Below are 26,173 nucleotides of genomic sequence, written 5' to 3' on the forward strand. Positions count from 1 at the left end.
ATTTTTGGAAGCTGAACGATAAACCAGTGGCAGTAGCAGGAACGCTTAAGGCGTCTTCAGAAAATGTCTTGAGGAAAAGAAATGGGTGTTAAATCAGTGGCATTGGTTCAAGTGTCAGGAATTTCCACAGGGAAAGCTGCACCAGAAATTGAAGATTGTAAGAAACCAATTGCATCTAATGTTTTTATCTTGGGAATATATATACAGACGCAAAGGATTATAAGGGGTTGATACTTGAATGGAAAGTCATTCCATTTTTATTCAAGAAAGAGCGCAGAAAAATTGTTATCCTGAGAGATACTGGCTCAGCTAAGAACTTGTTAGCGAAGGATTTGGACCTTCCTTCAGACAGAATGTACTAATAAAGGATATTGATAAAGTCTGTGTCTTTCCTGTTGTATAAAGTAAATTTAAACTGCATTCTTATGGAGGAGCTTTGTGTGGTTGAAATTGTTCTGAAATTACCAGTTAAAAATGTAGACTTTATGTTCAACAATGATAAAGCGGGTAGTCTCGTTATTCCACTCTCTGGGATGGGGTATCGCAGTTCCAAAGTTGTTCCTGTGAATAAAACTTCCTTGCCTATCTGTGATCCAGATGAACAAAGAAATGATTCAAGTAAATCCGCCTCAGTAATGGACAATACAGTGGCAACAAAATGCCTGCAGAATTGCCAATCAAAGATTTTCAGCAGAAAATACAGACCACAAGGTGATCTGGAAGGGTCAATGACCCTGACACTGAATCACAAGTACTTGCCAGTGCTGAGACAGAGGAGACAGCAGCAGAAGTCCTGGCAGTTCAGTTCAGTTATACAACAAAAATCCAGACAAGTGGACAGTTCATAAAAGACCATTTAAAATCCCAAGAGGATTGGAATGATGTGAATTCATGGAAGTCTTAAAGATTCAAATCTCGGTCCTGGGTCACTGTCCGTGTGGAGATTGCACATTCTCCCCGTGTCAATGTGGGTTTCACCCCCACAACCCAAAAGATGTGCAGGTTAAGTGGATTGGCTATGCTAAATTGCCCCTTAATTGGAAAAAAAACAATTGGGTACTCTAAATGTAAAAAAAAAAAAAATGTTTTTGTCTTATCACATGGCTTCAGTGATGTCATTGTGTGGGTGGAGCTGGGTTGTGGTTCTGAGAGTTGGTTTTACTTTCGCTTTTGTTTGGGGCTTGTTTGTGGCTCTGAGTTTTTTTGTTTTTGTTTTCACATTTGGCTACTGTACTCAGAAAGAGAAGTATCTTGGCCTGTCTCTCTATCTTAATTTGAAAAGCTGTTTCCAGACTGCTTGATAACTTGAAAATAAATAATTGCTTTCTGAAAGGAATTCAACCTGCTGTTTTGGAAAGGAAACCAGAGTATCTATACCAGGTCTTGAGTGCTGTGTGCTGGGCCACACCTTTGAAAAGGGGGTACTGATTTATGGGATCTTGTTATTAAATTGGAACAGTTAAAGGGGGGAATTTATTCAGTGTTATACATAGATTACTGTAGCTGTGTGGGGTATTTATGGTTGTAGTTGATAAAAATGCTTACTGTGTGTGTTTATAAAATTGTTAACTAAATTCATAGAATAAAGCTTGTTTTTGATTAAAAGTGCTTAAGACCTCTGTTGAATAACACTTGAAAGGCAGGTCCTTGTGCTCATCGTAACCAAAATCGATAAACAGTTGTAGGTCAGGTGAACTCCATGATATATCTCTGAGTTTTCGAAACCCTGGCCCATATCACTTGGAAATATATTCCTTCACTGTTGCGGCGTCAAAATCCTGGAACTCCCTCCCTAACAGCATTTGGGGTATAACTACACCACATTGACTACAGCGGTTCAAGGCAGCGGCTCACCACACCTTCTCAAGGAAAATTAGGGATTGGCAATAAAAGATGCCAGCCCAGACAAAAAATGCCAAGGCCCTTTGAAAGAATAATTGAAAAAAAGACAGTATCTTGTAAACCCACAACTTCTACCACACAAAAAGGATATGGAAACACCAGTACTTGAAATGTTCTCTCATTTGAAACTATTCTTTCAGCATCACTCAATCAAAATACTGTAATTCCCTATCTAACAAATTACAGCAGTTCAAGACTGTGCCTCACTACCACCTTCTAAAGACCAATAAATGCTGCCCTGACCAGCGATGCCCACATTCCAAGAACAAAAAGGAGAAGAAATTACAAGTTATTTCTACAACTGTACTCACATTGATCCCGGGTAACTCCAGAACTCATATCCCAGATACAAGACCAAGACCTACCCCATTTACAAAGTTGAGTGCCCTTATGCTTTTGGAAGTTTATGAGATTTGAGGAAAATCTGATTAAACATGGTTAAGATGCAGAATAATTCTTAAAATATACATACATATAATAGGTGGAAAGCAGCAAGTATATGCAAGATGGTTTAAATGTTGTTGAGAACTTAAAACATTAAACTGGTACAATATGCAGTGGTAGGAGAGCTTGATTTTAAAGAAATAACTCACATTTAGGTAGTGCTTTTCATACCTCCAGGTCAAACTGCCAATTAATTAATTTTTAAGTCTTGTCATTATTGTTATGTAGGCCAACTGTGTATAGTAAGGTTCCACACACAATGAGATAACCTCTTTTTTGGGGAAGAATAAATGTTGCCGAACTTCTTCAAATAGTGCTCGGGGATCTTTTATATTCAATTGAACAAGCAGAAGGGACACCAGTGTAACATCTCACCTTTAATACTGTACCTTTGACAATGAAGCACTCCATTAGCAGTAAACAGAAGTTGCAGTCTAGACTAAACCGACAGGGGAATTGAATCCACTGACTTAAGACTATTGCCATTGTGCTAAGTGTACATATAGAAAGTTCACAGCTTGGTATGGTACTATTTAGAAGGTGTTGACTGACAATGAGATACTTGGCAGGACTTCCCATGATTTGGAAGGAGAAAAAGGAGTTTTAGTCACTTTGCATTGACATTTTCATCACCAAACAAACAATCACACAGTAGAATCATACATTATCATAGAATTTACAGTGCAGAAGGAGGCCATTCGGCCATCAAGTCTGCACCGGCTCTTGGAAAGAGCACCCCACCAAAGGTCAACACCTCCACCCTATCCCCATAACCCAGTAACCCCATCCAACACTAAGGGCAATTTTGGACACTAAGGGCAATTTATCATGGCCAATCCACCTAACCTGCACATCTTTGGACTGTGGGAGGAAACCGGAGCACCCGAAGGAAACCCGCGCACACACGGGGAGGATGTGCAGACTCCGCACAGACAATGACCCAAGCCGGAATCGAACCTGGGACCCTGGAACTGTGAAGCAATTGTGCTACCACAATGCTACCGCGCTGCCCAATGATAGCCCCTGGAAATAGATTATGATTATATTCTTCACTGAGAGTAAATTACTGGACTAAGAAGTGACGCAGTGATGGAAGAGGGGTCAAATCTCCTTTTAGCCTTTTCTCCACAATCCCAACATCTCCAATCTATGCTTTATCAGATGTTCCTCTACCCAGGAACCGTTCTTGTAAACCTCTTCTGCGTTCTCTCCAATGTGTTCATCTCCTTCCTGGGGTGTGGTGCCCAGAATTGCATACAGTATTCCAGCTGTGGTTTAACTAGTGTCTTGTTTAGGTTCAGCATAACCCCCTTTCTCTTGTACTCTATACCCCTATTAATGAAGTCCAAAATACTATATGCTTTATTAGCTGCCCTCCCCACCTGTCCTGCCACCTTCATTGATCTGCACATATACACCCAGGTCCCTCTGCTCCTGCACCCCCTTAAGATTTGTACCCCTTATTTTCCATTAACTCTATATGTTGTTCCTACCAAAATGCATCACATCACACGTCTCCTGCCACCTATCTGCCAACTCCACCAATTTGTCCATGTCTTTTTGAAGTTCAACACCATTCGCCTCAGTATACAATGCTTCCACATTTCATATCAGCTGAAAACTTTTAAATTATCCCCTGCACACAAAGATCTAGATCATTAATATTATCAGGAAAAGCAAGGTTCCCAATAACGACTCCTGGGAACGCCCTTACAAACCTCCCTCCAGCTTGAAAAACATCCATTGATCATTACTCACTGCTTCCTATAATTCAGCCAATTCTGTATCCATGTTGTGATTATACCTTTCATTCCATGAGCTATAACTTTCCTCAAGAGTCTGTTGTGCATCACTGTATCGAATGCCTTTTCAACGTCCATGTGCACCACATCAACAGCATCACCCTCACCAACCCTCTCTGCTACCTCTTCAAAAATCTCCAGCAAGTTAGTTAAACACAATTTCCCCTTTACAAAAAATCTGGCTCTTCCGAATCCATTAACATTGTTCCATGTGACTACTAATTCCATCCTGAATAATTGTTTCTAGAAGCTACCCCACTGAAGTTAAACTGACTAGTTTGTAAGGCTTATTTTACCACCTTTTTTGAACAAGGGCATAATTTTTACAATTCTCCAGTCCTCTGGCACCTCTTCTGACTCGAGAGAAAAGTGAGATTATAGCCAGTACTCCTGCAATTTCCACTCTCACTTCCTTCAATATCCTTGGATACATTTCATCCGGTCCTGAACCATTGTCAACTTTAAGTACCAGCAGGTAATCCAACAATTCCTCCTTAATAATTTTGAAACCTTCTAGTGACAATAATCTGCTAGTTACAGAGTTTCCTCCTCTGTCAACATGGCCTGGGTAGCATCTACCTCCTTGGTAGAAACAGATGCAAATTATTCATTTAATACCTCAGCCATGCTCCCTCTCTCCATGTTTAAATTCCCTTTTAGGTCCCTAATTGCCCCAACTCCTCCTTTACCACCCTTTTTGTACTCATATGTCGATAGAAGACTTGGGAATTCCCCTTTATATTGCCTGCCAGATTTTTCTCATAATCTGTCTTCATTCTCCAATATGCTTTTCCACCATCCCGCTGAACTTTCTGTATTCCTCATGGTTCTCAGTTGTATTTTCTAATTGACAGCTGGCATAAGCAAACTTTTACTTCTTTGTCCTAATTTCTAACTCCTTTTTCATCCAGAGATCTCTAGATTTGTTTACCCTACCTTGCCCTTTTGGAAGAATATACCTTGCCTGTGCCCGAACCATTTCTTTTGTGAAGGTAGACCATTGTTCAGCCACAATCCTTCCCGCCAACCTTTCATTTCAGTCTATCCAGCTCAGCTCTATTCTTGTCCCATTGAAGCTGGCTCTTCCCCAGTTAATTATTCTTACTCAGGATTGCCTATTTTAGTTTTCCACCATCTTAAATCTTACAATATAATGATCACTTTCTCCTAAATGTTCCCTTACTGACACTTTACCGACTTGTCCCACCTCATTTCCACGAACCAAGTCCAACATTTCTTGTTGGGCTGGACACAAACTGCTGTCGAAAATTTTCCTGAATACAATATAGGAATGTTTGTCCGTCTCCATCCTTTACGCTACCATTAATAAAAACTAATGTAGGCCTCTTACTGTCAGAAACGGAGGAATTCATAATAGGGAACAAAGAAATGGCTGAGGAACTAAATTTGTACTTTGCTTCTGTCTTCACAAAGGAAGACATGAATAATGTATCAGAAGTTCTGAGAAGCACAAATTTTACTGAGCAGCTGAAGGAAATTATTACTAAAAAAATAGTTTTGGGGAAATTAATGGGATTGAAGGTGGACAAATCGCCAGGGCCTGATAATCTTCATCCCAGAAGATTTAAGGAAGTGGCCCGAGAAAGAGTAGATCCAGTGGTAGTCATTTTCCGAAATTCTTTGAACTCTGGAATGGTTCCTACAGATTGGAGGGTAGCGAATGTAACCCTGCTATTCAAAAAGAGAGAAAATAGGAAACTATAGACCAGTGAATCTAACATTGGTAGCAAACGAAGTTGCTGGAATCCATTATCAAGGATTTCATGACACAGCATTTGTAAAGTAGTGTGCAATCAGACAAAGTCAGCATGGATTTACAAAAGGAAAATCATACTCGACAAATCTACTAGAATTCTTTGAAGATGTAACTAGTAGGGTTGACCAGGGAGAACCGGTGGATGTGGTTTATTTAGACTTTCAGAAGGCCTTTGACAAGGTCTCACAGAGCAGATTAATAGGCAAAGTTAAAGCACATGAGATTACAAGTAGTGTCTTAAGGTGGATAGCACTGTGGCCCCACAGCTTCAGGGTCCCAGGTTCGATTTCCAGCTTCTGTCACTGTCCGTGCGGAGTCTGCACGTTCTCCCCATGTCTGCGAGGTTTCCTCCAGGTGCTTTGGTTACCTCCCATAGTTCAAAGATGGGCAGGTTAGGTTGAATGTGCAAAGATGTGTAGGTTAGGGCATGATAAATTGCCCTTAGTGTCCAAAAAGATTAGGAGGGGTTACGGGAATAGGGTGGAAGTGTGGGCTTAAGTGGGGTGGTTTTTCCAATGGATAGTACGGACTCGATGGGCCAAATATCCTCCTTCTGTATTGTAAATTCTATGATAGAAAGCTGGTTAGCAGACAGGAAGCAAAAAGTTGGAATAAACGGGTCTTTTTCTGATTGGCAGGCAGTGACTAGTCTGTGCGAGGACCCCAGCTGTTATTATATATTAATGATTTGGATGCGGGAACTAAATCTATTATCTCTAAATTTGCGGATGATATGAAATTGGGTGGGAGGGTGAGCTGTAAGGCGATGTAAAAATGTTTCAGCGGGATTTGGACAGGCTGAGTGAGTGGGCACATGCATGGCAGATGCAATATAATGAGAATAAATGTGAGGTTATCCACTTCAGTAGCAAAAATAGGAAGGCAGGTTATTATTTGAATGGATTTAAACTGAGAGAGGTGGATACTCAGCGAGACCTTGGTGTCCACATGCATCAGTCGCTGAAAGCAATCTTGCAGGTGCAGCAGGCAGTAAAGAAGGCACATGGTAAGTTGGAGTACAGGAATAGAGATGATTTACTCAATTATATCGGGCACTGGTGAGACCCTCTCAAAAGCATTGGCAAAACACCCAGGAATTACAACTCTCTCTCCTTCACCACTTTTCCAGCCATGCATTCACCTGCCTTATTCTCCTATTTCTGTACTCACTTGCACGTAGCATTGGGAGTAATCCAGAGATTTCTACCTTGCTAATTTTTTACCTAACTCCCTAAATCCAGCCACATCCCCCTTCCTACCTGGGTCTTTTGGTGCCAATGTCAACCACAACCTCTGGCTGTTCACCCTCCCCCGGAAGAATGTCCTACAGCTTCTCTGTGACATCCTTGACCATGGCACCAGGGAGACAACATACCATCTTGGAGCCACATCTACGGCCACAAAAACACCCATCTCTTCCCCTAACTGATGAAACCTCCAACACTATTGCTCTTCCTTTCTACTTCCTCCCCTCCTGTACAGCCAAGCTGTTCATTGTGCCACAAACCTGGCTCTGACGGCACTCCTCTGAGGGACCAGTGCCCTCACCAGCTTCCAAAATAGAAAAAAACAATTTGTAAGCAGGATCCCTGGGTCGTCCTGCACTAGCTGCCTGGTTCTCTTGGACTGCCTGGTGGTCACCCATTCCTTTTTTGCCTCCAGGCCCTGAAGCTGCCATGTGGCCATCTCTTTTCACATGCTATCCACATAGCTTTCAGCCTCGCGGATGGCCCAGTGACTTCAGTCACTGCTCATACTTTTCAAGAGACAAGAGAAGATGAGACTGATCTCCTTCCAAGGCAGGTAAGGAGTATTTTTAAAGCATTTAAAATTTTGAGGGGGATTGATAAAGTCAATTAGGAAAAAATATCTCCACTGCGAGGAGAGCTGGCAACACAGACAGAGGATAATTTGAAAAATAATTGGGGGAAAGAAGATGAGGAGACATTTTTGTTCTCACATAGTGAATTATTATGATTTGGAATTTGCTGTCTTCAAGAGTGTTAGAAACAGATTCAACAGGAATTTTTTAAAAGAAACTGGATATTGAGGAGAAATTCAACTCCATGTGGAAAGGGCAGTGGAATGAGACTAATTGGGTAAGTCTTTCAAAGAGCCAACACCAGCACAGGCTTGATGGACCAAATAGCCTTATTCTGTACTGCATGATTCTTCGATGTATAATAAATAAGAGAGGAAGATAGAAATAAAAACAAGAAATATTGTGAGCTTAATGCTGCACTTCAAATAAAATACATGCAGTGGTAAAGTTTCATTCTCACAATTCAGAATCTGAATCCCCAGACTGATTTACATCTTAGTAACTCCTTCTTTATTCTGTAAACAGAAACAATATCTGCCTCACCTTTCCTCCTGTCAAATGATGCAGTCTCACTCTGAGTGCCTGCATCATAAAGACGGCCTTCAGTGTCATTCTAGTCATGCGAGGTCATTGTCACCAGCACAAGACTTACAATAAATGGTTTAAGTTTTCACTTGCAGAGTTAAGTGCATGGCCTGAATTTTCAGGGTGACAAACACTGAGCATGCGCCATCCTGAAAGACGGCAAGAAACGCATCCCTGCCAACTCTGACAGGACCATTGCCATTTCATGCTCAATTTAGCATTGATTGGCAGCAAGCGGGACTTCCGGCGGCCAAGCTCTCCAGCCCCTCCAAGCACCGAGCTGCACTGGCCAGAAGAGGTATTGCAGTGCTGTGCCTGAGCCTAAGTCCCAAGATTTCACTTTAGCTAAGTACCAGGGGCTCTGGGGATGGGAGAGCAGGCGATCTCAGTGTCAGGGGTAGTTTGGGAGGGGTGGGGGCTGAGCTCCCAGATCCCTGGGAAGGAGGGCCCCCAATTTGAAGGGATTTTCAGATTGCAGCACTCCCAAGATTGAGGGTGAAGATTTTTTCTGTTTGGCACCCCGAACCAACCCGTGCCCGCCGGTCTAAAATTTGAGACCAGGTGCAGAAAGACCATTAAGTGGCCCCGGGGGGGGGGGGGGGGGGGGAGCGTAAATTGGCCATGTCGTCCTTCTAGCAGACTCATTCCACACCCCCAAAGGCATCATTAAGCTAACCTCTGAAATAATAGATTCTCTCCCCCACGATGTCCCTCTTCTACAGATACTGAGCACCATCTCAACACAGTTTCCAATTCACGCCTCCCATGTTATCTCAAAGAAAACAAAAACCATATGTGAATTCTATAACTGCATAGAATTCTCAAGCAGAATGTACTGTTCCTCTATTCTTTACCATTTAAAAATATAAATTGCTACAACTCAATGACAAAATGAAATTAACAGAAAAGCAAAACAGAAAAGAAACAGCTGATTTGTATTAAGTTGTACACTGCTTGAACACTCTGAAATATTTTAAAGATGTTATTGTGACTTAGTCACTATTCTCTTGCTAGAATTATTGTAAATTCAAATCAAAACAGGCACAAAAAAGTATCTCATAATAATATGTTTTCCAGTGTAATTTTCATTCCTGTAGTGGTTAAGAGAACGATGTGGTACTCTAAACATACTGACCAACTCACAAAAGCACTTTCACATCAAACTTTCTTGTTAAATCATAACTCTTCTTTCACGCCCACCTCATTTACTAATCAACTATTTAAAGAGCTTGATGTCCTGACTCTACAGTTTTTAAAATAAAAATGGACACGTGGGATGAAAGGGTCTGGAAAGAAATGAAGATTGCAAATTCTAAATTGCTTTAAATCATCTCATTTGGTGAAATTCACTAGGATCATTACTTAATTCGTATAGTAATACATTTTACACAACCTTTAACCTACTGTTTCTACAGTAATTTAGGATGGTAATTCAGATATAATATTGCAATATAAAAAAGCTTGTATAACAAAATAAATCTACATTGAATCACTTGTAGGCATGTTGACTAGATTCATCAATTTAGTTTGAGTAGGCAAGATTTCCATTGGAAATAAATTAAACAGTAGATAAGCAACACAAAAATGTTACTAATAGAAAAGCAAAATACTGCAGTTGCTGAAAATCTGAAATAAAGAAGCTGGAAACATTCGGCAGCTCAGGCAGTATCTGTGGAGAGGGAAATCAAGTTTCATATCAATGACCTTTTCTCGGAAAATTAAAAACAAAACTGCTATGAACTGGAAAGGTTACTCAGGAAGGTCACAAGGATTCCTGATATTGCAAATGGAAATGTTGCACTGGTTACAGTGAGTTAGGAGCTTTTCAGAAATAAAAACAGAAACTGTTGAAAACCATTCTCTGGCAGCATCTGCTGAGCGAAAACAAGAGTTAATGTTTCCTAAAAGATACTGTCAAAGGCAAATTTCTGCAATGCATTCTGTAGATGGTACACACTGCAGCGGTGGATGGGGTGCTTTGACCTGGTTGCTGCTGAGCTTTTTTGAGTGTTGCTGGAGCTACACACTCATCCAGGCAAGTGGAGAGTATTCCACCACACACCTGACTGCTTTGTACATGGTGGACAGGCTTTTGGGAGTTAGGAGATGAGCTACCTTGCCACAGAATTCCCAGCCCCTGACCTGCTCTTGTAACCACAGTATTTATATGGATGGCTGGTCAGTTTTTGGTCAATGATATCCTCCAGGATGTTGATATTGGAGATTGGGCAACTGTAATGCCAAGGGGAGATGGTTAGATTCTCTCTTGATGGAGTTGCTCATTACCTGGCACCCATGTGGCATTTGCCAAATATCAGCCTAAGCCGGAGTTTTGTTCAGCTGCACCTTGACACAACTGCTATAGTTTCTGAAGAATGAGGAAACATGAATGGTGATGAACGTTGTGCAATCATCAGCAAACACCCCCACTTCTAACCTCATGATGGAGGAAAAGTTGAACTGAATTTGATTTTATTTATTGTCATGAGTACCGAGGTACAGTGAAAAGTATTGTTCTGCATACAGTCCAGACAGATTGTTCTATAGATGAAAAAACATAGAATGTGCATAAATACACAATGTAAATACATAGACACAGGCATCGGGTGAAGCATCCAGGAGTGTAGTACAACTCAGTAGAGAATATGAGTGAAGAGATCAGTTCAGTCCATAAAAGGGTCATTCAGGAGTCTGGTAACAGCGGAGCAAAAGCTGTTTTTGGACCTGTTAGTGCGTGTTCTCAGACTTATTCGGTTCCAACGTTGGTAGTCTAGTCGGGCGCTCCTGGAATCGGGCATTGGAGTAGGGCTGGTCGAGTCTCCATGTGGATTCTCCTCTTTTCCTCCATCTACCGGAAAGTCGGGGTGCTGGGCAGGTCTCTATCGGTCTGGTCAGGCAGGGTTGCGTGGTCGGGCGTTCCGGCAGCTGGATCAGGTGGTCCGGGGGCTGGCATTGCTTCCGAAGCCGGGTCAGGCGCGCCGAGGGCTGGGTCGGGTCTGATGCAAGAACAAAGAAAAGTACAGCACAGGAACAGGCCCTTCGACCATCCAAGCCTATGCCAACCATGCTGCCCATCTAAACTAAAATCTTCTATACTTCCGGGGTCCGTAGCCCTCTATTCCCATCCTATTCATGTATTTGTCAAGATGCCCCATCAAACGTCACTATCGTCCTTGCTTCCACCACCTCCTCCGGCAGCGAGTTCCAGGCACCCACTAAAAAACCAGCCTCGTACATCTCCTCTAAACTTTGCCGCTCGCACCATAAACCTATGCCCCCTAATAATTCACCCCTCGAACCTGGGAAAAAGTCGCTGACTATCCACCCTGTCTATGCCCCTCATAATTTTGTAGACCTCTATCAGGTCGCCTCTCAACCTCCGTCATTCCAGTGAGAACAAACCGAGTTTATTCAACCTCTCCTCATAGCTAATGTCCTCCATACCAGGCAACATCCTGGTAAATCTCTTCTGCACCCTCTCTAAAGCCTCCACATCCTTCTGGTAGTGCGCCAACCAGAATTGAACACTATACTCCTAGTGTGGCCTAACTAAGTTCCAAATAGCTGCACCATGACTTGCCAATTTTTATACTCAATGCCCCAGCCAATGAAGGCAAGCATGCCTTATTGACTACCTTCTCCACCGGTGTTGCCCCTTTCAGTGACCTGTGGACTTGTATACCTAGATCTCTCTGACTCTCAATACTCTTGAGGGTTCTACCATTCACTGTATATTCCCTACCTGCATTAGACCTTCCAAAATGCATCACCTCACATTTGTCTGGATTAAATCCATCTGCCATCGTTCCGCCCAAATCTCCAAACGATCTAAGTCCTGCTGTATCCTCTTGACAGTCCTCATCGCTATCCGCAATTCCACCAACCTTCATGTCGTCCGCAAACTTACGAATCAGACCAGTTACATTTTCCTCCAAATCATTTATACATCCATTTTCCTCCAAATCATTTATATATACTATGAACAGCAAAGGTCCCAGCACTGATCCCTGCGGAACACCACTAGTCACAGCCCTCCACTCAGAAAAGCACCCTTCCATTGCTACTCTCTGCCTTCTATGACCTAGCCAGTTCTGTATCCATCTTGCCAGCTCACCTCTGATCCCATGTGACTTCACCTTTTGTACCAGTCTGCCGAGGGAACTTGTCAAAGGTCTCACTGAAGTCCATATAGACAACATCCACTGCCCTACCTGCATCAATCATCTTAGTGACCTCCTCGAAAAACTCTATCAAGTTAGTGAGACACGATCGCCCCTTCACAGAACCTTGCTGCCTCTCGCTAATATGTCCATTTGCTTCCAAATGGGAGCATATCCTGTTTCGAAGAATTCTCTCCAGTAATTTCTCTACCACTGACGTAAGGCTCACCGGCCTGTAGTTCCCTGGATTATCCTTGCTACCCTTCTTAAACAAAGGAACAACATTGGCTATTCTCCAGTCCTCCGGGATATCACCTGAAGACAGTGAGGATCCAAAGATTTCTGTCACGACCTGAGCAATTTCCTCTCTTGCCTCCTTCAGTATTCTGGGATAGATCCCATCAGGCCCTGGGGACTTATCTACCTTAATATTTTTCAAGATGCCCAACACGTCGTCTTTTTGGATCTCAATGTGACCCAGACAATCTACACACACTATCTACACACTATCTACGCAAGGTCGGGGTCAGACGTCTGGGTCGGGCCTCATCTGCTTCCAGTGAAATAATGTTTGCTGTTTTTTCCCTGGAAGACCTTTGGATTAATATTGGTAAGAATATGCTGAAAAGCATCAAGCCGTCCATCGATAAAGGAATGCGGCTGGATTCAGCGGGGGTGGCAATATGGCGGCCTGATCCTCAAGGAGGTCTCCCGACCCCATGCTCTCCTAGGTTCTCTTGGAAGTGATGAAAATGATGACTACCAACATTATCCGAGTGATTGACCAAAGGCTTGGTGGTTGACCCAAAGTCGATGTGCTTATGAAGATATTAAGAGGCTGATGATACGGAGGAGAGAATCCTGCACATGGAACATGATGCTTCCTCTGCAGAAGCAAGAATTCAATCCTTGGAAAACTGGCTGAGTGGCATGGCAGTGGTCCTGGAGGATTGGAGAATCGAGACCAGAGAAAGAATATCAGAATTGTCAGTCTGCCGGAAGGTGTGGTGGGTAAGACCCCATATAGGTTCTTCGATGACTGGCTGCCACTTTTTCTCAAGCTATGTGAAGGCTAGGCCAAGGAATAGTTTTCGGCCTGAGCCTTTAATCATTCGTTTCTGCAGCCTTAAATATTGCAGGTCTTGGAGACAGGCATGGTGAGATCTGGCTCCATGAGGGAGGATTTACTTCTTACAGAATGTTTCAGCGACGATGCAGGCCAAGCTGAAGTTCAAAGGTAACTTGGGGCTGTTGCAGTGAATTACGCTATGTTTTATCCTGCGACCCTGAAAATTATATCGGACAATTGCATCAAGTTGTTCGACAATCCGACTATTGCCTTGGCCTTCATTCAATCCATGAGGGGAAGGAAATGGTTTCTTGGTTTGCAGCTCAGACTAACTCGAGCTTTAATGTGGACTCTTTACCTAACATGGTGTTGTTGTCGGGTTCTATTGTCTTTTATCCTGTTAAAGCGAATTGCTATATATATATATATATATATAAGCGAATTGCTATTATACGTGCACTGATTGAATGTTTTCTGCTTCCCCGGAGTGTTTCAGGGACTCTCTTATCTAATTTTAGTCGCGGTAGATATGACATATGCTCAATTCCATCGTCTTTCTTCTGTTAATCATGGCCGGACGGAGTGGCGTCATTGCCGAAGGGTGGTTGCAGGTCGGTACAGGTCTTCACTGGAGAGTCTAAAATGCAGGAAGGGCATTCGATTCCCATTCCCTTGTTAGCCTTCCTTTTCTTCTCCTTGTTCTGGAGAAGGTATCCAGATGGTAATGGCAATATGGCCGTGGGATTAATCCTACAGGTCTTCAATTTTAATGAGGAATGTCCCCTTAGATCTATTATGGCCATGATTCTTTTGTTTCTTTTTTTTGGTTATTAAGGGAGGGTTCTATGTTGTTTCACTCTATCCTACTTTGGTACAGACAGGTCTTCTATCCCTGGAAAGAATCTGGCCTTATTCTTCTCTGTGGCCTAATTAATGGCGGCAGTTAATCTTAAAATTTTCTCAATGGAGTGTACGGGGCATCCATCACTCTATCGAAAGGAACAAGATTCTCTCCTTTCATAAAAAGGAAAGGGTCAACACAGCCTTACACAAGAAACTCATCTGTACAATAAGGAACATTTAAAATTGAAGAGAGAGTGGCAAGGGGAGGTTTCCTTTGCATCCAATTGAAGCAGCAGGCCAAGAAAAGCTTAAAGTTTGTGAGGCAGAAATTGTATCGTTTTGGGAATAAACCGAGCAAATACTTCGCCTTCTTGACAAAAGAAAAAGGCCGAATTTACAGCGATCCACTCGTCACGGCTTGCGGAATGTCCTCTTAGATCTATTATGGTCGTGATTCTTTTGTTTCTATTTTTGGTTATTAAGGGAGGGTTCTGTGTTGTTCACTCCATCCTACTTTGATACAGACAGGTCATTATGAAGACAGAGGAGATAAATGGGACTTTTAGAGAATTCTGTGTAGGATTATACAAGTCTGGGCAATCTGGTTACAGGTTGGTGGGTATGAAGCATTTATTTTCTTCCTTGAAGTTCCCAGAGGCCTCGGAAAGCCAACGTGGGGATCTTAATGCTCCTCTTTCTAATGGGGAGATATCGAAGGCCATTAAGGAGCTTCAACAGGGTAAAAGCAGCAGGACCGGATGGCTTTGGGTGTGAGTTTTATATGGAATTTAAGGATTTGCTGTTAGACCCGTTGGTGGGTATGTATCATCACTCTTTTGTATCAGGGCTGTTGCTGCCGACTCTACATGTGGCTACTATCTCTTTGATAGGACAAGGGCCCAGAGAAGTGTGCTTCCTTTAGGCCCAATAGCTCTTCAGAATGTCGACTTGAAATTGTTATCCAAGGACCTGGCCAAAATGTTAGAGGACATCCTTCCGATAATTGTGTGGGAGGATTGAGACTGGTTTTATTAGGGGAGATTTTCAAGTAATAGCATTAGAAGGCTGCTGAATGTGATACAGGCTTTCCAGTAGCGTGAACTGGAGATGGGCTGGTTGTTTCCTTAGATGCAGAGAAGGCTTTTGACCAAGTTGAGTGGAATTATCTGGTTTATACATTGTGAGGCTTTGGGTTGGGAGGGAATTATATCAATTGGATTAAATTATTGTATCATAGACCCGTAGTAGCAGTGCTCACGAATTAATTATGGTCGTCAACCTTTGAGCTTCAGAGAGAGACTAGGCAGGGCTGCCTCTGTCCTCCCTGTTGTGTGCGTTGGCCATTGAGCCACTGGAGGAGACCATGAGGTCGAACCCCTTGATATCGGGGTTGGAATATAGGATGAAGCAACATAAGATCACACTTCATGCAAATGACGTGCTGCTGTTTGGTGTCGAATTCTGGTGTTTCAGTGCCTGCCGTTATTGAGTGGTGGATCGTGTTACTGCCTCTTCTGATTACAAGATTAACTTTGCTAAATCTGAGGCACTGCCGGTGGGGAGGGGGCGCTGAAGAGTAAACCAGCTCCCCTTGTATCTTCCCCTTTTGTTGGTACCCTATGGGATTTAAATATTCTGCGGTTTCAATTACACCTTTTTTTGTTTTTAAAATATTTTTATTCAGCTTTTTCAATTTTATACATAACAATAAAACGATAACAAACCCCCAAACCAAAAAGACCCCCCAACAGAAAGCTTCCCTCCTCTCCTCCCCGCCCCCCCCCCCCCCCCCCCCCCCCCCCCCCCCCCCCCCCCCCCCACTCCCGCCACTTCCTAATGGCCAACGGTGACTAGCTCTTTAAAGTACAAAGTAAACGGATGACCAGGTCCGGTAGGAACCCTCAATTGCCCCCGTCACGGTTGTACTTAACTTTCTCGAGATATAAAAACTCCATGAGATACCCAGCCATACTAAGGCACTGGGTGGAGAAGCTTACCTCCACCCCAATAGCACCCGCCTTCGAATAATCAGCGAGGGGGAAGGCCAGAGAACATCCCCACCCCCGCCCGTCTGCAGCTCTGGCAGGTCTGACACCCCAAATATGGCCCCTAAAGGACAGAGCTTCACTTCATATGTACAATCGACAACATGGTGCGAGAAGTAGGAGACCCAGAACCCCATGAGCTGGACCCCTCCCACAATGCTCACACTCAGCCTCTACTCCTGCAAACAACAAGATTTGGTCAAATGGGCCCTATGCACCAACCCTAAACACGTACATGAAGTTGCTGCATTACTTCAATTACCCCTCTCTTTGAACAGTTATATGGGGTCAGGTTCCTCCAATTGATTGCAGCTATTAGATGGGATCTTGCTTGGGGGTCGGCACTCCCGTTTTCATGGCTTGGCCCTATTGTTTGTCGGCTAGAGTCATTGAAGAAATTAATGGAATGATTAGCACATTGATTTGGAACAAAAAGAGACCTCGCCTTAAGTTGGCTAAGCTCCAATTACCAGGTGCTGAGGGTGGGGTGGCGGTGGGAGTGGGGTCTTGGGAATATTAGGTATTAGGCTATTACACCTGGCCTCTCATCTAAGATTCGGCAAAGACTGCGTTAGGATGGATCCAGTATCCATATGGCTTGATATTGAGGACGAGCAGTCAGATTTCCCTCTACAGGACTTGTTGCTTTATGTTGACATTAAGGCGGGCTCTAAGTGTGATTATGATTATCCTATTATTAATAATCTTTGAAAGCGTACAGGTTGGTCCGCCAACTAGAAGCAAGATCTAAATTGATTTCCACTCTCTCCCCTATCCAGTGCAGTCCAGACTTTCCACCCTGTCGAATCAGCAATGGATTTGATACCTGAAGAGAAAGAGGCATTTGTAGGATGGAAGACATGTTAGCTTCCGCATCATAATTTAAGCAGCTTTGTCAGCAATTTGGCATCCTAAGAAAATCCTTTTTTAACTATTTGCAGCTTGGAGACTTTATCCTTAACAAGGCTTCCTTGTGTCTTCACTCCTCAATTTCCCCAGTGGAAAGAATCCAGAATTCTGTGAAGCCTAAACAATTCATTAGCAAGTTCTAAGTTTTGAACTCCAGAGCGTGCATCACCATGGTGAGTGCCTTGAGGGCATGGAAAAAGACTTTGCTCTCAAGACTGATGAAGAAACATGGATGACTTATGGGACTATGCCTTTAAAGTTTTGGTTCGCAATAAAATGAAGGAGACCCAGTTCAAGATACACCGCATTCATATTATGCCTAGACTTCGACACAGGTTTGATCCTGCCTTATCCCCAATGTGCCTCGTGTCAGGTAGTCAAGGACAGTTATATACATTGTTTATGGACCTGTGTTAAACCTAATCCTATTGATCAGGTGTGGTCAGAGAACTGGAGAGGATTTTTGACAGAGCCAGAGTCTAATTCTATATTTCTGATTCTGGGTCTCCCAGATGGGAGAATCACGGATTGAAATTAAATAAAGGCTATATTAACATTTTGACCTTTGCTGCTCGTAAGAAGATCCTATGCTCCTGGATTAGTGACAAAACTGGCATTGGCTAATTATGGAATGCATCCCCATGGAATTTTTGACATCTGTTCTTCACTCTAAATCTGATGTGTTCTGTAAATTATGGGCTCCACTTGGTTGACTTGTTTCCATGAGCTAATTTGTCTTATTTCAATTCAATTTAACTCATCACAAGTTGTTAGTCTGAATCGGGATATTTTGGGGTCTGCGACTCGTATTGTTAACTTTGTGTATTAATATGTTCTTGCCTTATTTCTCCCACTCACTGTGGTATCTTGATGTTGGATTGATCCAGTATTTAAAGGTAGAGGTCTGGTTCCTCAATTAACCTGCTGTGAATCTATTCTGTACTGTTTTGCTTGTATTTGTCCTGGCAATAACTCTTGTTCTGTCTGTCTCCGTTTTGCACTGATTTGGGAGATGTTTTGGCATTGTTAAAAAAATGGGGGAAAACATAATAAAAATATTATATATTTTTTAAAACACCTTCATGGACAGATGCATTGGCGACATCAGTGAGAAGACAGTCAAATAGTGTTTTTCCTGTTGTTGGTGCCCTCACCACCTGCACCAGACCCTCAGCCAGCAGTGGTGCTACCAAGCCACTCTTGGTGATGGACATTGAAGTTGCTTGATTAGTCTGTGGCAGAAACCTCCAGATGTTAGTCAGGAAGGCTTTGCATGGTTGACAGGGCTGGGTGTGTCATTGTGTTTCCACTGTCTTGGTCGATGCCTGTTCCATTCCTCATTTCTTTTCTGTAGAGATTTGATAAAACAGAGTGCATTTCAGATGGCATTTAAGAGTCAACCACAATTCAGAGACTTGGGGCAACCTACAGTGGATTTCCTTCTCCACAGGACATTAACGAACTGGATCGTTTTTTATGACAATCAACAATTGTTTCATAGTCATCATTATTGAAACTAGCTTTTAATTCCAGGTTTATTAATTTAATTTAAATACCACAATCTACAGTGGTGGGATTTGATCAAGTTTTCTTTTTAATTTGTTCATGGGATGTGGGCATCGCTGGTTGGGCCCATTCCTGAGGATATTTAAGAGTCAAGCACATTGCTGTGGATCTAGAGTCACATGTAGGCTAGACCATGTAAGGGCAACAGACTTCCTTCCATGAAGGATATTAGCAAGCAGGTGGGGTTTCGCGACAATCGACAATGATTCCATAGATTAATTCCAGATTTCTATTGAATTCAAATTTCACCATCTGCCATGATGGGATTCAAACCTGGGTCACAGAATAAAGATGATTTCTTGAGGTACGGTTTAGACAATTGTGCCGATGCAAATAAGGATGCAAAGTCCATGTGTGCTATATGCAGGGAAGTAGTGGCAAACAAGAGAAGTTTCAGATTTTTAAAGAGAAATGGTCGGTGAAAAATTCTTTTTGAGGTTGAGACTTCAGAGTGTTATTAACTTACAGCTGACTCCAAATGAAAAGACTACGTTGCTGTGCCTGACCTGTGACAGCACATGAAAAACATGCCAGAGTAGCATCTCCCATGAGCATCCAGTGCAGAGTAAAACAACCATTTTGTTGCTATTGTCCTTCACAAAGACCTACTTGTGTGAGGTTGGATTTTCTGTTCTCACAAAGATGAAAAAGGCACAAATGAACTGGCTGAAGTCTGCACCTGATATGCGCATTGCCCTCTCCTTCAGTGAACTGGATTGGAGTGAGATCGTGAGGACCAAGCAGGCTCCCCTTTCACATTGAAGGTAAGCGAACTTGGCGTATCCCAAAGGCTGGCCGGCATTGGTCCCAAAGATCGGCCGATTGGCCAAAGTAGATCCTGGGGAAAAAAAGTTTGCAAAACATTGCTTTAGATCATTTCCATTCCAATGGGTAGTTTGCAGTATTGCAGCAAGGAAACTGGAGGGGAAGGGAATTGGCACAATGGCACATTGAAAGGGCTTATGGTAGTGCAGTTGTTGAGGATCACGGCTTGCAAGGCAGTGTTGTATTCGAAGGCAGGTGACAAATTTCTGAGTGCAACCAAATTTGAGGAGGATAAGCCTTCATGGATGACAGAGTCAACGGTTTTCATCAAGGTCTGTGCCACATTCAATCCAAAACCAAAACCACTCCAACCTCAGTCGTAGAACTTCAGTATGTAGATGATCTTTGTCTGCACTCATTCAGAAACTGAGCTCCAGGTTATTATCGACTCTTTCTCAGAAGCAAATGAGACAATGAGCCTTTCACTAAACACCTCAAAAATTAAGATTTGTTTGCAAATAGCTCCCACGGCAGAACACCATCCCCCTCCAATAAAGATCCAACTGCAGGATCCTGGAAATTGTGGTCCATTTACCGTATTTAGATTTAGATTTATTGTCACTTGTACCGAGGTGCAATGAAAAGTATTGTTCTGCGTACAATCCACGAAGACCGTTCCATGCATGAAAAAAAACATAGGACTTATGATAATACACAATGTAAATATGTAGACATCGGGTGAAGAGTATAGTGCTACAACAGTAGAGAAAATGCATGGAGAGATCAGTTCAGTCCATAAGAGAGTCATTCAGGAGTCTGGTAGCAATGGAGGTGAAGCTGTTTTGAATCTGTTAGTGTGTATTAAGACCATAAGACCATAAGACATAGGAGCGGAAGTAAGGCCATTCGGCCCATCGAGTCCACTCCACCATTCAATCATGGCTGATTTCTCAGACTTTTATATCTCCTGCCCAATGGAATAGTTTGGAAGAGAAAATAACCCGGTTGGGAGGGGTCTTTGATCATGCTGCCTGCTTTCCCAAGGCAGTGGGAGGTGTAGATAGTGTTATGAGTCCGGGTTTACAGAACCCCAAAGTATTTCATGGAGTTCAACCGACCAACAACTTTTAATAGATTGTGGTGTGGGAAGCACACGGTGTACTCTCCAGGTGTGATACAGCAGAGATGGACAAATGGTTTTTAAAACAAAACAATGTTTATTCTATAATCTCAAGTTAACCTTTAAAAAAAAAACATTGAATATCTTAACACCAATTTCTTCAAAGATAACCCCAAAAGATGACAACACTAAATAATCCTTCAAACTGTTCCTTTAAACATCCAAAAGACTTAAACCTTCAAAAACAAGAACACACCAGGTTACATTCAATATATTTATAGACCTTGGATTGCAGACATCAACAGACCAACTCTGTGTTTCTTCCTGCAGTTCTCAGCAAAACACACAGACACTCCCAGCTGCGTTCTCAAACTGAAACTCAAAAATGCAGAAGTGAGCTCAGCTCCCCCCACCCTCTGACATCACTTCAGTAATATGATCAGCTCCATTTCTTAAAGTTACATTGCTTAAACACATGACACCTCTCCCCAAGAAAAGAAACCCCATCAACTTCAAGATGGTTTCATGGTTCACCTTTGCACCATCAATTAAGAAATGCACACAGTAAAAACACTTTACTGATTCAAAAAAAACAACAGATGCAAACAGGTATAATAGTTTTTTTTTTCGTTCTTCTTCCTTCAACCGAAAACCTTCTCGATTTACAGTCTCTTTGAACAAGAAAGTCTCTGCACGATCCATCCATTCCTCTACGCCTCAGCATTTCTCTTTAAAGTTAGATACTTCAGTACAATCTGATCACAGAGTCCCTTGCAATTCTCCATTACAGGAGCATTGGTTACCACAGCTTTCAGGCAGTCAAATGCCTGTTGAAAGTCCGCTGTCCATTGAAATTTTTGATGTTTCATCAGCAGGTCTATAAGTGGAGCAACCACGCTACAAATCATTTGCACAAAGATTCGATCAAATTCACTCATGCCAAGAAATCGCATTATTTCCTTTCGTCTTGAGAGTATCGGAAACTCCTCAAGGAAAGTGATTCGGGCTTCTCCAAATTCACTTCTGGCTCGGTTTATCACCAAACCCGCCACCTGAAGTCGATCGAATAACTCCATCGTATTATGTAAATGTTCTTTCCATGTCTGGCTGAAAACTACCAGATCGTCGATATATACCACACAATTGGGTAATTCTGAAACAACTGCATTAGTTAACCGTTGAAATGTGGCTGGGGCGTTTTTCATGCCACATGGCATAACTTTGAATTGGTATATACCATCTGGAGTCACAAAAGCTGAAATCTCTTTCACCCTTTCGGATAAAGGTACCTGCCAGTAACCTTTAAGTAAATCCAATTTGGAAATGAAAGCGGATTGTCCCACTTTCTCAATGCAATCCTCCAAACGTGGGATAGGATAAGAGTCCATTCTTGTAACTGCATTCACCTTTCTATAGTCCACACACAACCGTTGGGTACCGTCTGGTTTAGGTACCATCACTATGGGTGAGCTCCATTGGCTGCAACCCACTTCAATTATGCCATTTTTAAGCATACTCTCAATCTCTTTGTTAACCTGTGCCAATTTTAAAGGATTAAGTCTGTATGGATGTTGTTTGATTGGAACAGCATTTCCCACATCTACACCATGTATAGGCATTTTAGTACTTCCCAATTTATCTCTGCAAACTTCCCCATGTGATATCAATAACTCTTTCAGGTCAGTTTGTTTTTCCTCTGGAAGATAACAACAATTTATCCCAATTTTTAAGAACATCCTCATATTCCAATTTAATTTGAGGTATGTCAAATTCACAGTCATCTGGATTTGGTTTGTCACTTTGAGTTAGAATCATTAAAACCTCCTTTTTCTCTCCTTCCCTTTCAAAGTACCTTTTAAGCATATTAACATGACACACTCGGTGAGTCTTCCTTCTATCTGGTGTTTTTACCACATAATTCACCTCATTTACTTTCCTTTCAATCTGATACGGTCCACAAAACCGAGCTTTTAAAGGCTCACCTACCACTGGTAACAACACTAAAACTTTAGGGGCAGCACGGTAGCCTTGTGGATAGCACAATTGCTTCACAGCTCCAGGGTCCCAGGTTCGATTCCGGCTTGGGTCACTGTCTGTACGGAGTCTGCACATCCTCCCCGTGTGTGCGTGGGTTTCCTCCGGGTGCTCCGGTTTCCTCCCACAGTCCAAAGATGTGCAGGTTAGGTTGATTGGCCGTGATAAATTGCCCTTAGTGTCCAAAATTGCCCTTAGTGTTGGGTGGGGTTACTGGGTTATGGGGATGGGGTGGAGGTGTTGACCTTGGATAGGGTGCTCTTTCCAAGAGCCGGTGCAGACTCGATGGGCCAAATGGCCTCCTTCTGCACTGTAAATTCTATGATCTATGATCTCCACTGGCAAAACTACGAACTTTGGATTTCTTGTCCGCAACCCGTTTCATCACATTTTGTGCAACTTTCAAATGCTGTCGAGCCAATTCACCTGCTCTATTTAATCATTCCCTAAAATTTGACACATAATCCAATAGTGTAACTTCCGATTTCTCACCCACCAGTTTTTCTTTAATCAATTTAAGTGGTCCTCTTACCTCATGACCAAAAATTAGTTCAAAAGGACTAAATTTGGTAGACTCATTAGGTGCATCCCTAATTGCAAACAATACGAATGGAATTCCTTTATCCCAATCCTCTGGATAATCTTGACAATAAGCCCCCAACATTGTCTTTAATGTCTGATGCCACCTGTCTAATGCTCCCTGCAATTCTGGATGGTACGTAGTTGATTTAAATTGTTTTATTCCAAAACTATCCATAACGTCTTTGAATAACTTTGAGGTAAAATTTGATCCTTGATCCGATTGAATTTCTGTGGGTAGTCCATATGTAGTAAGGAATTTAAGTAACTTCTCCACAATCTTTTTAGCTGCAATATTACGTACTGGAATGGCGTCTGGAAACCTAGTCGACACATCCATTATAGTCAAAAGTTATTGATTTCCACTTTTTGTTTTAGGAAGCGGTCCTTACAATTAGGACCCTTGTAAAAGGTTCCCCAAATGCTGGAATGGGTATTAAGGGTGCTGGTTTTATCACGGCTTGAGGTTTCCCTATCACTTGACATGTGTGACATGACTGACAAAATGTAACTACATCTTTATGTAGTCCAGGCCAATAAAAATGTTTCTGGATTTTAGCTTGAGTTTTCCTTATCCCCAAATGACCTCCCACTGGTACCTCATGTGCCACTCGTAACAGCTCCTTTCGATACCCTACCGGCAAGACTACTTGATGAACTTCTGCCCACTTTTCATCCGGCTGCATATGTACAGGTTTCCATTTTCTCATCAAGACATCACTTTTACGGTAATAACACTCTGGTATACTCTCAGATTCCTCTTCCGTATATGCTTTCTGATATATCCATTTTATTTCTGCATCTTTCTGTTGTAACTCCGCCAATTTTCCTGAACTAAAAATATCCGCCTCATCCTCCACCTGTTCTTGTTCTTTTTCAACCATCTGATCAAAAATCGTTTCTGATAATTGCACTTCAACTTCATTTCATGTTCATTCGTTGATTTCTCCTCGTGTCTTAACCTGTGACTTTGCAACCTTGTTACTGCACAATTCAGAAATATCCCAGGATATTCGTCCTTCAACACTTCAGTTGTCCGATTTTCCACTGGCTTATCAACCACATTAGGCATCACTCCCACTTGCAATCCAGCTATATCATTACCCAAGATAAACTGTATTCCTGGACAAGATAGTTTCTCTATTACTCCTATTACCACTTCACCACTCTTCACTGGACTTTCCAGCCTTACCTTATATAATGGAACACTACTCTTCTCACCCTGAATTCCACATATTACCACCTTTTCTGGCAACATTCTTCCCAAACTACTTAATTCCTCATCTCTTACCATTAAAGATTGACTAGCTCCTGTATCTCTTAAAATTGTGACTTCTTTACCTGCTCCTCCTGATACACATGAGTAAACTTTACCCACACAAGTAAATTCTTTAAAGTCATCTGGCACCTTCTTATCAATTACTTCTTGAACAGACTGTACAATCGTTTGCACCTCCTTCGCTTCCCTTGGGCTTTCCTTTCCCACTCTAAGAAACCCCACTGTCTTATCCTGTTTTACCACAAGCCTTCCCAGTGCTTTTCTTCAACCACCAACACTGTGACTTTACATGGCCTAGTTTATTACAGTGAAAACATATGAAACTTTTAATTTCTCTTCCACCCTCCTGGATTTCTTTTTTAATCTGAGGTACACTCTCTTTATTATCTCCCTCAGATCACCTTTACCTTTACCACTTGAATATTTCTGAAACTGATGTTGGAAACCAAGCCTTGATTTATGAACTAATTCATAATCATCTGTCATTTCTGCTGCTAATCTCGCAGTTTTAACCCTCTGCTCTTCCACATGAGTTCTCATTACATCAGGAATTGAATTTTTAAACTCCTCCAAAAGTATAATTTCTCTGAGAGCTTCATACGTTTGGTCTATTTTCAAAGCCCTTATCCACCTATCAAAATTACTCTGTTTGAGCCTTTCAAACTCCATGTATGTTTGACCAAATTCTTTCCTTAAATTTCTAAACTTTTATCTGTAAGCTTCAGGCACTAGCTCATATGCACCTAAGATGGATTTTTTCACCACCTCATACGTTATCCAGATACCTCCTCCAGTAGTGATGCAAACACTTCACTAGCTCTACCTACCAGCTTTGTTTGAATCAGTGGTACCCACATGTCCTGTGGCCATTTCATTTGTTTAGCTACCTTCTCAAATGAAATGAAAAAGGCTTCTACCTCCTTCTCGTCAAACCTTGGCAATGCTTGGACATATTTAAATAGATCCCCACCATGTCTTCGACTATGACGCTCTGTCTCACTATCCTCACCAATCTCATCCAACTGTATGTTTCCCTTTGCGTCTGCCAATTTTAACTGATTTTCATAGCCATTTTATGAAGTTCAAACTCTCTCTTTTTCCCTTTCCTCTCTATCTCTTTCCTTTTTTTGTTTCTTTCTTCTCTCTCCTTTTCCTTTTTCTTTTTCCTCTCTATCTCTATCTCTTTCTTTGTTTCTTTCTTCTCTCTCCTTTTCGTTTTCTCTCATTGCATATTCAAGCTGCTTTAATACTTTTTCATGTTCAAATTGCTTAATCTGTAACTGGAGCTTTGCCATTTCTAATGAGTCAGAATGTATCTCAGGCAAATGTAAATGCTCAGCTAATGCTGTAAGTACCTCATCTTTTCGCATTTTGCCAGGCAATGTTAACTACAATGCTTTTGCCAAATCTAACAGTCTGCTTTTAGTCTCTGTCCGTAAGGTATTGCATGTTACCGTGTCCACCCCCAAAAA

General features: G+C 42.1%; 1 protein-coding gene across 11 annotated transcripts in view; it reads right to left on the reverse strand.

The window, feature by feature from the left end:
- Window positions 1–26,173, reverse strand: part of stk33 (serine/threonine kinase 33) — a 244,685-nt gene that overhangs the window by 199,097 nt on the left and 19,415 nt on the right. The window contains exon 2 of one of the 11 annotated variants that reach the window (XM_072466454.1): window positions 18,437–18,706. The exons of the other annotated variants lie outside the window; for them this stretch is intronic. The gene's annotated coding sequence lies outside the window, so the exon portion shown is untranslated. The remainder of the gene's footprint in view (window positions 1–18,436; window positions 18,707–26,173) is intronic. 11 annotated transcript variants of the gene reach the window in all.

The sequence above is a fragment of the Scyliorhinus torazame genome, chromosome 10 (genome assembly GCF_047496885.1).
Source record: "Scyliorhinus torazame isolate Kashiwa2021f chromosome 10, sScyTor2.1, whole genome shotgun sequence".
Lineage (NCBI taxonomy): Eukaryota > Metazoa > Chordata > Chondrichthyes > Carcharhiniformes > Scyliorhinidae > Scyliorhinus > Scyliorhinus torazame.